The 15,196-nt window shown below is 36.6% G+C and overlaps 1 protein-coding gene across 4 annotated transcripts in view; it reads right to left on the reverse strand.

Annotated features, from left to right (window-relative positions):
• LOC138713546 (uncharacterized) overlaps positions 1 to 15,196 on the reverse strand; it is a 226,985-nt gene that overhangs the window by 104,012 nt on the left and 107,777 nt on the right. The gene's annotated exons all lie outside the window — the stretch shown is intronic.

Raw genomic sequence — 15,196 nt, forward strand, 5'->3', positions numbered from 1 at the left:
TATTACCCATTTCAGCGAGTACTGACGACCACTGCAAAATACGATAATTTGGTCCAGGGAGCATTCTCTTTTGGCACAATGATGATTTATGTAACATGTTTCTAAATGCTACGTACAACATTATTTTATTATATTATTATTACCCATTTCAGCGAGTACTGACGACCACTGCAAAATACGACAGTTTGGTCCAGGGAGCATTCTCTTTTGGCACAAGGATGATTTATGTAACATGTTTCTAAATTATTAGTATTTTAAATACCAGTACATTCTTTAATAAATCACTGAAAAACAAATGTGAATAAATAGGATGTGGAGTGAGGACGAAATTATTATTATTTTTTATTTTTTTGGCGCATCATATTTACGTAAATAACGACAAATAAAAACTAACATGCCACATAACATTATTTTAAGAAATACAGGAAACAAGCATAAATAATATTCACCATTCTTAATGATCGGAGGATAGAAAAAAAACGTATGGAATAGAAATTACATAGAAATGTGCGTGTAATAAACAATAAGCAAACCATCTTCGATTAATCATTTCAAAACAACGTGAATATAGCGTGGATTGTGTAGGAAAATAATTTCTTATATGTTGCTCCCAATGTGCATCATTGTTAACTTATGAAAACAAATGAAAATTAACATGGCATATAAACACTATTCGAAGAAAGATAGGAGATATTAATATTCATCGTTCTTAATGATCTTTGGATGGAAAATAACAATGAAATAAGTATAAAATAGAAATTACATACAGGTGAGCATATAAAAAACAGTAAGTAGAATTATTTATTTGATTAATAAGCTTAAATTACTCCAGGTTTAGTGTGTTGTGTAACAATAGAAAATGGAATCGTTCACAGAAGTGAACTATAAATGATGCGAATCGTTCAGTGCATCCATCTTGTTGTGTAACAATAGAAGTGAACTATAAACGATGTGAATCGTTCAGCGACGACTTCTTACAAATAACCCAGTTGTCAAACGACCCTATAAAACCACACATTTTACAAACTATTCTAACCTTACAACCTAGACCTACTATATTATGTACATTAATATTTACACTGGAACCACAGACACCTCTCTAATTCTTCGAACATAATATTTACATTAAATAAGAAATTTACATCACTATATACACTGCTGTTAACATCACAGTCATCACACAACTTCTTAGCTGAAGCACTAGGTGGGTTAGATTCACCACGTGGTTGTTCATTTCCACTTTTAGCACTTACATACTTATTGCCACGAAATTTTCGGGTCTTAGTTTTATACACTGCTTTACGTTTACCCATTATCTTACTCTTTATCTAATAAAATTAAATAAAAACATCTGAAAACACGTATTTACAAGACACACATGTATACACTGCAAGCCTCTATTTCAAAACAAACACGAGTGAGATAACCAAGCAAAGAAGAAAACAGTGTCGTACATAACTTCCTGTTCCTCAGAATGTATGAGAAATTCAACATACAGCGCCAAAGAAAAAGATTTACAGCGCTAAATTCAAATACAGCAAAATTAACTCAACATTTTCAGTGAGACGTTTGGTGGGTGTGGCAAGTCACAATTTAAAGGGACAGGGCGGATGACATCAACATACATTTATGGGCATATATCGGGATATATTGCAGATATCTAAGAAATTCTTTTACTGATATAAAGCTGAAAGTTCATACTTTAACAAAAAAAAAAAAAAAAAAAAAACTGAAATTTGCTATTTTTTGACCCCCTTAAAACTCGATCAACCAAGGTTTTCTTATAGCTGTGAACTTAAAAATTATCGAATCTTCCTCGAATTTCAAGGCATATATTTCATTTGGTATTTACTTTCAAAAGAAGAAAAATGTGAGGACGTTCCTCCCTTCCCTCCCCCAAGGAACCGCCACTGCTTTGCATAGTGTTAGGGTGTTAGTATGTCGTCTACGTATCTGTGTCAATATATGATGTTATCTGCGTGTTTGTTGTTGCCTTTGTTTAAATGTATGTCTGTTCTATGTTTTATATGAATATTTATGCTAATATGCTGGAAATGGGTGATCTCATGAGCAAGCCTTCAGTTAAGGTGTAATATTTGTTTCTGTATGAGAAGTAGTTTTTTTGTGATGGTGTCTGCAATGTGGATGATTTCTTCGAAATGTTCTTATGGTATGTTGTTATTGTTGAGCATCTGTTCTAGTATCTGTAGTTTGTCCTTTATTGGCATGTTTTGTATAGGTTAGTTATGTCAAAAGATGCTAATGTTGCACTGTGTGGGATATGTATAAACATGCATACTCACACTCAAAACTATATTATTATTATTATTATTATTATTATTATTATTAGGTTTCTCTGCCTGTTAGATCAGCATATAACTACAAGTTTATACACATTGGAGCATATACAGGATCCACCAGAGGAACGGACAATTTAAAAAACCAAGTTTCTCATAAAATCTAATTTATCTTTAGACTCTAGCTTGTGTAATATTTTCGTACATTGAAAAGCATTTACTTTAAATATGTTGAGCATGACGTGTCTTGAATATAATGTCTGTAGATGACAGCCATTTCTCTGTACATATTCTTGTATTGCATTACATTATCATCTCAACAGGAATCTGTGTTATCTCTTGTTGGATTCTTTGTTTAAGTAATGGGATATCTCTTGGGGTTGGATCATTAAACACTTTACTTTTTAAATACCAGTACCCACAAAGGAAAAAGTCACAAGCAGAGAGATATTCTTGTCATGTGATTTGTTTTCCTATCCCATTGGAACCATGTTTCTTCATTAATTTCAGGATAAGTAGCCAACTGAGGAGTCACAAATATCTGTAACACTTCCACATAACACTCAGCATTTACGGTCACAGCACTCCCACTATCACCTTAAAAAAAATAGGATCCAATAATCCAAAATAGTGTTCGATCCAATTCAAATTGAAATAACACCTGGCTGACTGTGGTTTGCAAACAATGAGCCAATCAGGTTTACGCTCTTATATTATGATAGGCTTGGCAATGATCTCGTTTATGAAATGCTTCTGAATCTTTTATTGTTTCGATATACAATAATACATAAAGCAGTGATGTGCATAAATGCATGGTAGTTTTTTTTAACATCTAGTTGCATGAAGCAAAAATAACTATTTTCAATTTCGATCAAATCCAGGCCAGGACATTTATATGTCCTATAAAGCATTTTCGCGACACCAGACAGATATCTGTAATTTGAATGTATAGTTACTCTACTTTATAAATCAATAATGCCTTTCAACAATCCTACGAATTTTAAATGCTTTTTGTCGTAAATAGTAAAAGCTTATTAAAAGCAAAATATTTACAGCAACTTTCCGACCATTATCTATGTAAAGTAAATATGATAAAAAAGTCGATTTAGATAAGATGGGGGGAGTTTAAAATCAACTAGGGTGCTTCATAACAGCTGGGGTAACATTTTTGTCGCAACATTTTTGCGGGACACCTAACTCTTTTGTAAAATAATGTATATAAAGTTTTAGCTTTCTTGATCGCCACCAGAGCTCAAATTTTCACACAATTTAATATCACACACACACACACACACACACACACACACACACACACACACACACACACACACACACACACACACACACACACACACACACACACACACACACACACACACACACACACACACACACACACACACACACACACACACACACACACACACACACACACACACACACACACACACACACACACACACACACACACACACACACACACACACACACACACACACACACACACACACACACACACACACACACACACACACACACACACACACACACACACACACACACACACACACACACACACACACACACACACACACACACACACACACACACACACACACACACACACACACACACACACACACACACACACACACACACACACACACACACACACACACACACACACACACACACACACACACACACACACACACACACACACACACACACACACACACACACACACACACACACACACACACACACACACACACACACACACACACACACACACACACACACACACACACACACACACACACACACACACACACACACACACACACACACACACACACACACACACACACACACACACACACACACACACACACACACACACACACACACACACACACACACACACACACACACACACACACACACACACACACACACACACACACACACACACACACACACACACACACACACACACACACACACACACACACACACACACACACACACACACACACACACACACACACACACACACACACACACACACACACACACACACACACACACACACACACACACACACACACACACACACACACACACACACACACACACACACACACACACACACACACACACACACACACACACACACACACACACACACACACACACACACACACACACACACACACACACACACACACACACACACACACACACACACACACACACACACACACACACACACACACACACACACACACACACACACACACACACACACACACACACACACACACACACACACACACACACACACACACACACACACACACACACACACACACACACACACACACACACACACACACACACACACACACACACACACACACACACACACACACACACACACACACACACACACACACACACACACACACACACACACACACACACACACACACACACACACACACACACACACACACACACACACACACACACACACACACACACACACACACACACACACACACACACACACACACACACACACACACACACACACACACACACACACACACACACACACACACACACACACACACACACACACACACACACACACACACACACACACACACACACACACACACACACACACACACACACACACACACACACACACACACACACACACACACACACACACACACACACACACACACACACACACACACACACACACACACACACACACACACACACACACACACACACACACACACACACACACACACACACACACACACACACACACACACACACACACACACACACACACACACACACACACACACACACACACACACACACACACACACACACACACACACACACACACACACACACACACACACACACACACACACACACACACACACACACACACACACACACACACACACACACACACACACACACACACACACACACACACACACACACACACACACACTCTCTCTCTCACGAGGCGTCTTCTTAAAGTAAGTTCCAAAAAGATGTACTAAGTAAACGGGAAGATATTTACAAACCATTTTTGTTGCATTGTATTCCACACACTTCAATTACTTCTCAACATAATCTCCACCATTATTGAGACATTTATCGAGTCATGGCACAAGTCTTTCTATCCCCTCATTGTAGAATTCGCCCACCTGCGATGCAAACCACTCCCGCACTGCTGTTTTCACTTTGTCACCATCAAAACGTTGACCACCGAGGAACTTCTTGAGGTGCAGGAAGAGATGAAAGTCACTCGGAGCCAAATCTGGGCTATAGGGGGGGGGGGGATGGTCAATTTGTTCCCAGCCAAATTTCGAGATGAGATTTTGGGTGTCATGAGCTGTGTGTGACCGAGCGTTGTCATGAAGCAACAAAACTCTGTTGGTCAGCATCCCACATCTCTTGTTCTGAATTGCGCGATGGAGCTTCTTCAAGGTCTGACAATAAGTTTCTGTATTCGATGAGTAGGACTCCTTTTCTGTCCCAAAAAACAATGCACATGATCTTGCGTGTTGACATGGTTTGTTTGAAGTTCTTTTTCCTTGGCGATGCAGTGTGCCTCCATTCCATGGACTGCTGCTTCGATTCAGGTGTCATGTGAGACACCCAAGTCTCGTCATCTGTCACGATATGGTCAAGAAACTCATCGCCTTGTTCACTGTAACATGTGAGAAAGCTCAATGCATTGGAAGCTCGTTTGGTTTTGTGTTCCTCGGTGAGCATCTTGGGTACCCATTGTGAGCACAATTTTCGATATTGTAATCGATCTGTCAAAATTTTGTAGAGAATACTCCACGACATTTGTGGAAAATTCAAGGAAAGCGAAGAAATTGTGAACCTCCTGTCCTCATGAATTTTTTCATCGACAGCATGCACCAAATCGTCATTGATCAGAGATGGTCGACTGGTATGCTGCTCGTCATGCACAGAGACGCGGCCCTCAATGAACTTCCTAACCCATCTCCTGACCATTCCATCACTAATAGCATCATCACCATACACCTCACAAAGTTGACGATGAATGTCAGTTGGTTTGATGTTCCTCGCATTCAAGAAGCAGATAACAGACCGCATTTCACAGTTGGCGAGGTGTTCGATCACTTTAAACATTTCAACTGATCAAAACTAACCACACACACGGACTGAAGCTCTGAAACTGCATGCACAGCTTGCCTGAGGACTGAAGAAGAAAACACACATGCGCAAAATAACGATTGCGGCGATGTGACCATTATAATTGAAAATGGAACTTACTTTAAGAACACGCCTTGTATATATATATATATATATATATATATATATATATATATATATTCACGAGGATTTACCGTCACTTACGGAGTTTATTTCCGAAGACATTCTGAGCAAAAAATGAAAATGTAATATAAACATGTGTCCTAATCTCAATATTTTCAGAGTTACACTAATTTGAAGTTGTTTCTAAAATACCTTTATTCATTAGTTTTAAGGGTGAAAGGATATTACAGATAAAGGTTTTACTATTCAGGAGTGTCATTTCTTTAATTAGCTACTATTCTGAAGCTATAAATGTGTTGTAAATTCCATAGTTGTTTTGTATAGAGTTTTTTTTTTCGAATTTAACTACAGAATTAGATTTTTCTTATGCATTTATCAAACAATTGTTACAAATCACGCCATTCTTGTAAATTCTTCAAGACTGTACATTAGTATGCATAACTAAACTGTAAAGGATCAAGTCGTATGATTTGTAACAATGTTTGTGATAACTGTGCAAGATTAATGTAATTTTTAGTTAAAATTAAAAAACAAAATCTGTACAAAGCAATTAACAACACATTTTTAGCTTCAGAACACTAGCCAATTAAACAAATGATACTTCTCAATAGTTCATTATCTATTTGTAATATCCTTTTACCCTTAAAACTAAAGAAAAAAGGTATTTTATTAACAACGTCAAATTAGTGTAACTGTGAAAGTATTGAGATTAGGACACATGTTTATATGACTTTTTGCTCAGAATGTCTTCGAAAATAAGCTCTGTAAGTGACGGCAAATCCTCGTAAATCACCCTGTATATATACAGGATCCCTAAAAATAAATTAATATGTTGTTGGTCCAATGCCTAGGTACTTGACAATGAAGTCATTTACCATCTTGCACTCCAGTATTTTTGTACAATGCCATCTTCTTAAAGCAATGCTGTGAATCTTTTGATGTGTTCCATGTTCATCTCTCTATTTGCATCACAAAATACACAGGCAGATGCATGACATATTCCTAACCAGTACAGGTGGCTTGCCAAACAATCATGTCCTTTTATCAACCTGAACATCGCAACAGCAGATTTAGATGGCCCTTGGGGAATTGTTTCTGGGTTAGTTAGCAAAATTTCCCAGGATTTACCTTTTCCTCCATGCAAATTTGGTTGTTTTGGGAAGATATGATTTTACTTTTGGTTATTGTTTTACAGAATAAAATGGAAGTTCATTACTAGTGACTTTTTAGCCAAAAAGTCAAGAGTTTCATTTCCCTTTATATCACAATGAGAAGAATGTACTGTAAATTAATTTTTTTTTCTGTGGTTTAGTTAGGTAATAGATCATTTCGTTACAATTCTGAATTTTAGCCCCTTTATTAAATACTGTACTGAGATAATCATTCGTCACACTTATTTGCCTTTTTTTTTGTCTGTTTTTGTTCTTCACACTTTGATTTAATGTTAGTGAGAGCGTGTTATACACGTCAGCCTAAAAAGGCTCTTTGTGTACTCCCGAATCTAACTTATTTATTACGTTCCATTTCTTGAATAAGTTAAAGAAATTTGCCTAGAAGGTTAGTAGACTCATCTCCAGAGAAATAAGGTCTGGTCCAGACCTTCACACTCTAAAAGTATGTGCCTGACTGTCTCTGAGTCTGTCCACAGAGGCAGCATGTGGGACTGCCATGAAAGCATACCATGTTCCAAAGATGTTTTCTGAATGGATCATGTCCAGTAATTATTCCAATAACTCTCTTAATTAGTGTGGAGTTCATTAGGACAACATTGCACTCAGGCAAGTCATACGCTTCACAGTTTTTAACATTGTTGAATTCTCTATTCATAGTCAAAGCACTGAAATCTTCCAACAGTCCAGTCATGCTACATTGAATTGGATCAAGACTTAGTTGTTTACATATAAGTGGTTAGAAAACTGCTGTTTTATGATCACTGATTTTAGCCTTTTTGTTTGTTGCCCGGAAGTAGACAGTTTACACGTCATTTCAGATAGTTCAGATTTATTATTAATGTGAAAGTTGTCATTTGTAAGTTCTTCACTTCCTAATAACGATGATGGTACCTTTACTTTCTGCATAAGTATCTCTACTTGCAAGGACTTTGCCAATCCCTCCCACTTTCCATGCCGACCTCTCTCTCTCTCTCTACAAGAAATTTTTTTTATCATCATGAATTTTATTTTATTTATTATGAAAAGATTACCAATATGTCTGTCCACTCACTTTCTTTCTTCTTTAAGCAGTCTGTTCGCTTTGTCTTATTCTCTTTATTCTTTTTAATTTTCTGCCATTCACTGAATAGTTTCAACATTTTCTCCATCACACACTGCTTGTTTGTGTTGGGATGTGAGCTGCATCCCATTTCTTAAGCTCTTGAATTATTGCAGAACACTGACCTGCTTCCCTGATAGTCTTATTTTTGGCATTCTTTGGGGGGGGGGGGAACTTTGCCAATAACTTTCTTCCAGAAGACAGCTTTGTTGCGTGCAAGGATGATGAAATCTGACCTATCAGCTACATATTATTTCGATGAACAGTGGAAACAGAGCTTCTAGACACATGTGCCACCATGTTTATTAATCTTCAATAAACTTAAAAGAAATAAACAATATTTTAAGGTTTATAAACAACTAACTGAAATCACCTGGCATTGCCCCAGTTTTCCTTTCTGCTTCTATTTTTAATTAAAATGGTTGTTAGTCTTTGGGAAATCTCAGAAACACAATATGGACAATCAAAGCGAATTGTCTTTAGTAAGCTTTCGTCAATCATAAAGATGAGTGTTTACACAGCGTCACTTACACAAATTAATGAACTTCCAAACAAATGCCTGCCAGAGTTAACTCGATTTAAACAGCTACAGGTCACATACCGAAAAGAAAACATTTCATCATGTGCCTTATGTTCAACTGTTTTTTAAATAAATAAATACACATACATATAATTTTATATATATATATATATATATATACATATATATATTTGTTTTTGTTTATTTACTTATTTATTCTTGTGTAGTTATTATGGCCATTAGGCCTTCTCTTCCACACTGCCAGTAATAATACAAATAAAATAATAGAAAAATCAAAGTATAAACAAAGTGAAACCAAACGAAAATATATACAGGCACCATCGATGTAGCTCAGTTGGCTAAGGTACTTGCCTGCCGATACGTAGTTGTGCTCGAGCACAGGTTCAATTCCTGCTTGGGGTGATTACCTGGTTGGGTTTTTCTCAAGTTTTCCCCAACCATAAGGCGAATATCAGGTAATCTATGGCGAATCCTCGGTCTCATTTCGCCAAATACCATCTTGCTATCACCAATCCCATCGATGCTAAATAACCTAATAGCTGATACAGCGTCATTAAATAACCAGAGTTAGCATTTTCTTGAAGTTCAGAAAAACAAAAACACATCTCTCAGTCCCTGTGCACCCACTTAGCATTGACTCAATTTTCTACAGATTTTACATTTTATGTCTGCTGGTCAATGGCTGTTAAATTTCAAGTGCCTTATTTTAGTCGTGGGCGTCAGCATATTAAATAGTATTAAAATCTTTCTGCCGTCTTCTTTCCTGTGACAATGCACAGAGGCAGAGATAAAATAATTATAAGGTCTGTACACTGATCTGAAGATGTGCTGACATACATTTCACGTAGTAATGTCATGTTTATGTGTGCTTTCACTTGAACTTCAGAGACAGCTGACGGTAATTCCCCTATTCCTAGTCTGAACCTGTTGGGGTGTCATCGTTAGCTGAAATCTATCTCTCAAAAAATCAATATATACATACACAATTTAATTCATATTGGAAAATTTTTTTACTCCTTGTCCTCTATATGCCTGCTTACATCATACACAGGTTTTTCAATATGACTTGAGATATTACCTCTCACAAATGCAGAACATATTAATTATATTATTTTTTATTTTATATACAGAATATTGATACAATATAATTTCGTATAAGAAGTCATTGTTTAACATAAATAATAATATTCTGAGACATATATTTTAGAAATGAAGAGATTGTTCTTTCCACAATGCTTAACATTGTACACTGGCAACATGGTTACACAGATAGAATTTCGCAATAACACATTTTTTAACATTTTGAGAATTAATACAGTGTTATTATTTATTATTATCAGTGGGTTTACGTACATTCACATACTACATTAGGAACATGACAAAAGTATAATAGAATTGCTTTTTGATAATGCAAACAATTTGTCTTCCCCTGTATTACAAAATGTGTGTATATGTTTCTGTAAATGTACGAAGACCGGTAAATCTTAGAATTTACCGGTATAACCTAACATTTACTGTTACAGTGCGGTAAAACCCCGAAATGTCTTATTAGATGTATACATTTTGAACTTTTACCAAGAGATGTTGGTAAATCTGAGGATTTACCGATCAGCTGTGATAAGATCGTATTAATTTACAAAAATATACAGTATTTACAAAGATTTGCCGATCTTCGCACTTCTTCATATCTATTTATGATTCATCTTCTTATTGTTTTAGGATCTATTTAAAAAAACATAAATAAAAATCACCTCAACAATGACTGAAATAATTTGTATTTATTTTGAACTGAAGTTATTTAAATATTCTTACATTCCAATGAGATAATAACGAACATTATTCTATATTAAAAATATTAAAAAATATTATAATATTAACCACCATCTTTTATAGTATTCACCATCTTTTATAGTATTCTATACAAAAATTAACAAAGACTTTACATGCCCTCAAACATTCTAGGTCCACAAACAAAGTAAAACAAACATTATGAATATTAATTCTTGTTACAAGGTTGGGTATTATGATATTTAGAATTACACAACATGGAAGATGATATGCACAAACAATTTTTTGTTGAACACTTTTTTAAACAATTACACTTTTTGAACCCTTGTCCTCCAAAGAATTATAGTTTGCTAACCACTTTCCGTACACTAATTTCGTCTTTCCCTACTTCTTCGATGCTGATAAAATTTTCTTTGCACAATGCAAATTGGTTCCTAGTGTACAATGACTTCAGTTTGCCAGCTTTGGTACCAAGTTGATAAAACTCGTCATCTGGAATATTTATGACCACTGCTATTATTGATTTTGCGTCAATTTTTTCCCAATCTACATCCAGTACTTTGATTCTCACATTCTGTCCAACTGAAAGTTTTGGAATTTTGTTACAAGTGGCTGTTTTCATTTTCTTCACTTGCATTTCAAGACCTTCTTTGGTAGCATCTCGGAACTGCTTCACTTTATCGACCCTGTAGGAAGTTCTCAGCGTCTCGTCACAGCCATCAGGAGGTATCTGTGGGTCCGCTGTCTCAGTTTCAAGTAATGTCAAATGCTGTGACCCTGCTGCTTCTTCACCTGCTCTAACTGCATTTTCTTGCTGACTACCTGCAGCTTTGTTCCCTGCTCCAACTATATTTTCTAGCTGTGTTCCTTCTGTCCCATCATCAATTCCTTGACCATTATCTTCCCTTTCTTCTGAGTCAGTCGTTCCAGTGTTTAACATTGTTTCCAAATCTTCTTCAGTGTTTACATTGTTTACTAAATCACGTGGAACAACTGAGCTGGCAATGCCCATTTTCATTGGAACACCAAACATAGCTTCATATGGTGAACATCTGATACCTTCGTGATAAGCCCTATTCTTCATTGCTTGCACGAACCTCAAGCCTTCAGACAATTTTGAAGTTTCATTTGTTTCCATCCAAATTGATAACATATTTTCGATGTATTGGTTTGCACGTTCGACTGATCCCTGAGACTGACTGTGCCTCGGATTTCCATGGACTATCTTTATATCATTCCACATGCCACATAAACTATGGATGACTTGGTTACAGAACTCTCTACCATCATCAGAATGGAGGATATTAGATGCGCCAATAGTGGTAAAAACATCCAAAAGATCAAATGCAACTTCATCAGCCCTTTTCGAACATAGTGCTCGGAGAAGAACAAATTTTGTCAAATGATACTGGTATACCAGTATGAACTTCGACTTATGTCTGGGTTGGCCTGCATGTCGATTAAATCAATTTGGCATCGTGAATTCATTTCATTGTGTAGAATGGGTTTCACTACAAAACTATTTTTCAGTGTTTTTTGTTCCTTCTGACATGGTTCACATAACCTCAAATAAGTAACGACTGATTCAACAGTCACATTCTTATATTTGCGATTCAGTTCCATAATCATCCGAGTTCATCTGCCATGACGTATAGCAATGTGGGTCTCCTGTATTACATTAAACAGTTCATCAAAACAAACGTAACAGAGAATTTCTTCTTTTCCAGCAGACACTGGTGCTATGAGTTTCTCTTCACCTCCGATGTTGAGAACATAATATCGCTTCAAAGATCTGTAATAAACAGATTTTTTATTGGCAACAGTTTTTGCATCTTTCACTTCACTTAACAGAGTATTATATTGTTCATTAGTTAAATAAAAATTGTTGTCCTTATTCTTATTCACTGATTCACTTAAAAGTTCATAAAATCTGTTACGCATGACACCACTCATTCTGATGCACTAAAAAGTGGAGAGAAAACTAACACCAACTACAACGATTCGCAAAGATTAACATACGTACGCGCACGATACTGGACACAAACTGAACCTATGCTGTGTTGAGCAGAGTGCGAACAAAGAGTGAGGCTTGCAAACATGTCTGAACCTGCACAACGTAGGCGGGATTCTTCGATCTAGCTTTTACCAGCTCGCATCGGTAAATCCTGAGATTTACCAACATCTCTTGGTAAATGTTTAAAATGTACATATCTAATAAGATATTTCGGGGTTTTACCGCATTATAACGGTAAATGTTAGGTCTTACCAGTAAATACAAAGATTTACCAAAAGCAAGTTACGTAATTACTGACAATGTGAAAAACACGGGGTTTCTAAGTGAATGTCTGCAACTTTGAGCGACTATCCTTGAGATTTATTTTAATACGGTCATTACCAGGGCCCGGATAATTATGTAACTACAGGTTTTTTTCTATTAACATTAAGATACGAGATTTGTGATATGTTGGAATTTCATGCCAATTTGCACCTAAAAACGTAAACTTGAAAGTACATATATTTACATATTTATTAATATTTCCATGCTTAGCTGCAATTTTATACATTTTATAACACTTGAAAGTACATATATTTACATATTTATTAATATTTCCATGCTTAGCTGCAATTTTATACATTTTATAACATGCCTGTATATCCTAAAAGTGTGTGACCTTGTGCGAGATGGTCAAAAAGGTTTTCTGTCTTGAATCTCACTGCCTGTCCGTCAGTCACATGATACACACCTTGCCACTGTGTGTCCGTCGGTCACGTGATGTGCACCTTGCCACCATGTGTCCAAGCCATACCATGCCATGTCATCGAGTGAAGCGTCAGTTAGTCGCAGGTAGTCGGCGTGTGTAGACTGAACAATAACTTTGTGTTGTGTGACCTCAGCATTTAATTTTTTTTTTTTTTTAATTTCAAGCTAAATGTTGTACTAAAAGATGCTGAAGGAGAAAATCTCACTCTGTGTAAAGTTAAAGCATTACACAGAGGAATTTGACAATTTTTCCATGGATGGAAAGGTACTTTTTTTCAAGAATGTGTTCTGTTCTCAACGTTTTCAAGTACTGCAACATCTATCCATGTCACGTCATTGGGCCAGTGCTTCGAAGACCACATCTCAAAAGCAGTTGTTACTCACTGAATCTCAAGCTCAGAAACACCCAGGAAATCAGAAATCTCAGTTTGCAAGTGATCTGTCCCGTGCTGTGGTTTGTACTGATATCCCTATTTGGAAATTAAAAAATCCAGTGCTGTGTGAGTTTTTTGAGAAATACACACGTGAAACTGTGCCAAATGAATCTATAATCAGAAAGAACATGTACCTGACTTATATATGGAAACAATCAACTCTATTTGTTTGGAAATTAGTGCTGATGATCCCATTTGGATCTCAATTGACGAGACAACTGATGTACAGAGAAGACATATTGGAAATGTTATAGTGGGCGAGTTGAAAGATAATGAAGCGAGTAAGTCTGTATTATTAACTTCTGAGGAGTTACCAAAATGCAACCATCAAAATATTGCTAAATTATTTAATGATGGAATGGGACTTTTGTGGCCCGATGGAGTGAAACAGCAATGTCTTCCTTCTTGTGACGGATGCAGCACCATATATGTGCAACCCAGTTTTATATCCTAAAATGTTACATTTCACATGTCTCGTCCATGCATTCATCACATAGCAGAACTGGTTCGATCTAAATTTTCTAATATTAGACACATTAATTTCGAGTACAAAGAAAGTATTTTTAAAGGCTTACAACAGAGTTGATAAATTCAAAGAACTGTTTCCTGAGCTTTCACTGTCTCCTCATCCAAACTTAACAAGGTAGGGAATCTTGATTGATGCCGTAGGCTAGATACTACGCAAAGAATTTTGGTTCTGTGAAACAAGTTCTCCAGCATTTTGATTCCCAAGATGCAGATTCTGTACAAA

The sequence above is a fragment of the Periplaneta americana genome, chromosome 14 (assembly GCF_040183065.1).
Source record: "Periplaneta americana isolate PAMFEO1 chromosome 14, P.americana_PAMFEO1_priV1, whole genome shotgun sequence".
In the NCBI taxonomy this organism is placed as follows: Eukaryota; Metazoa; Arthropoda; class Insecta; order Blattodea; family Blattidae; genus Periplaneta; species Periplaneta americana.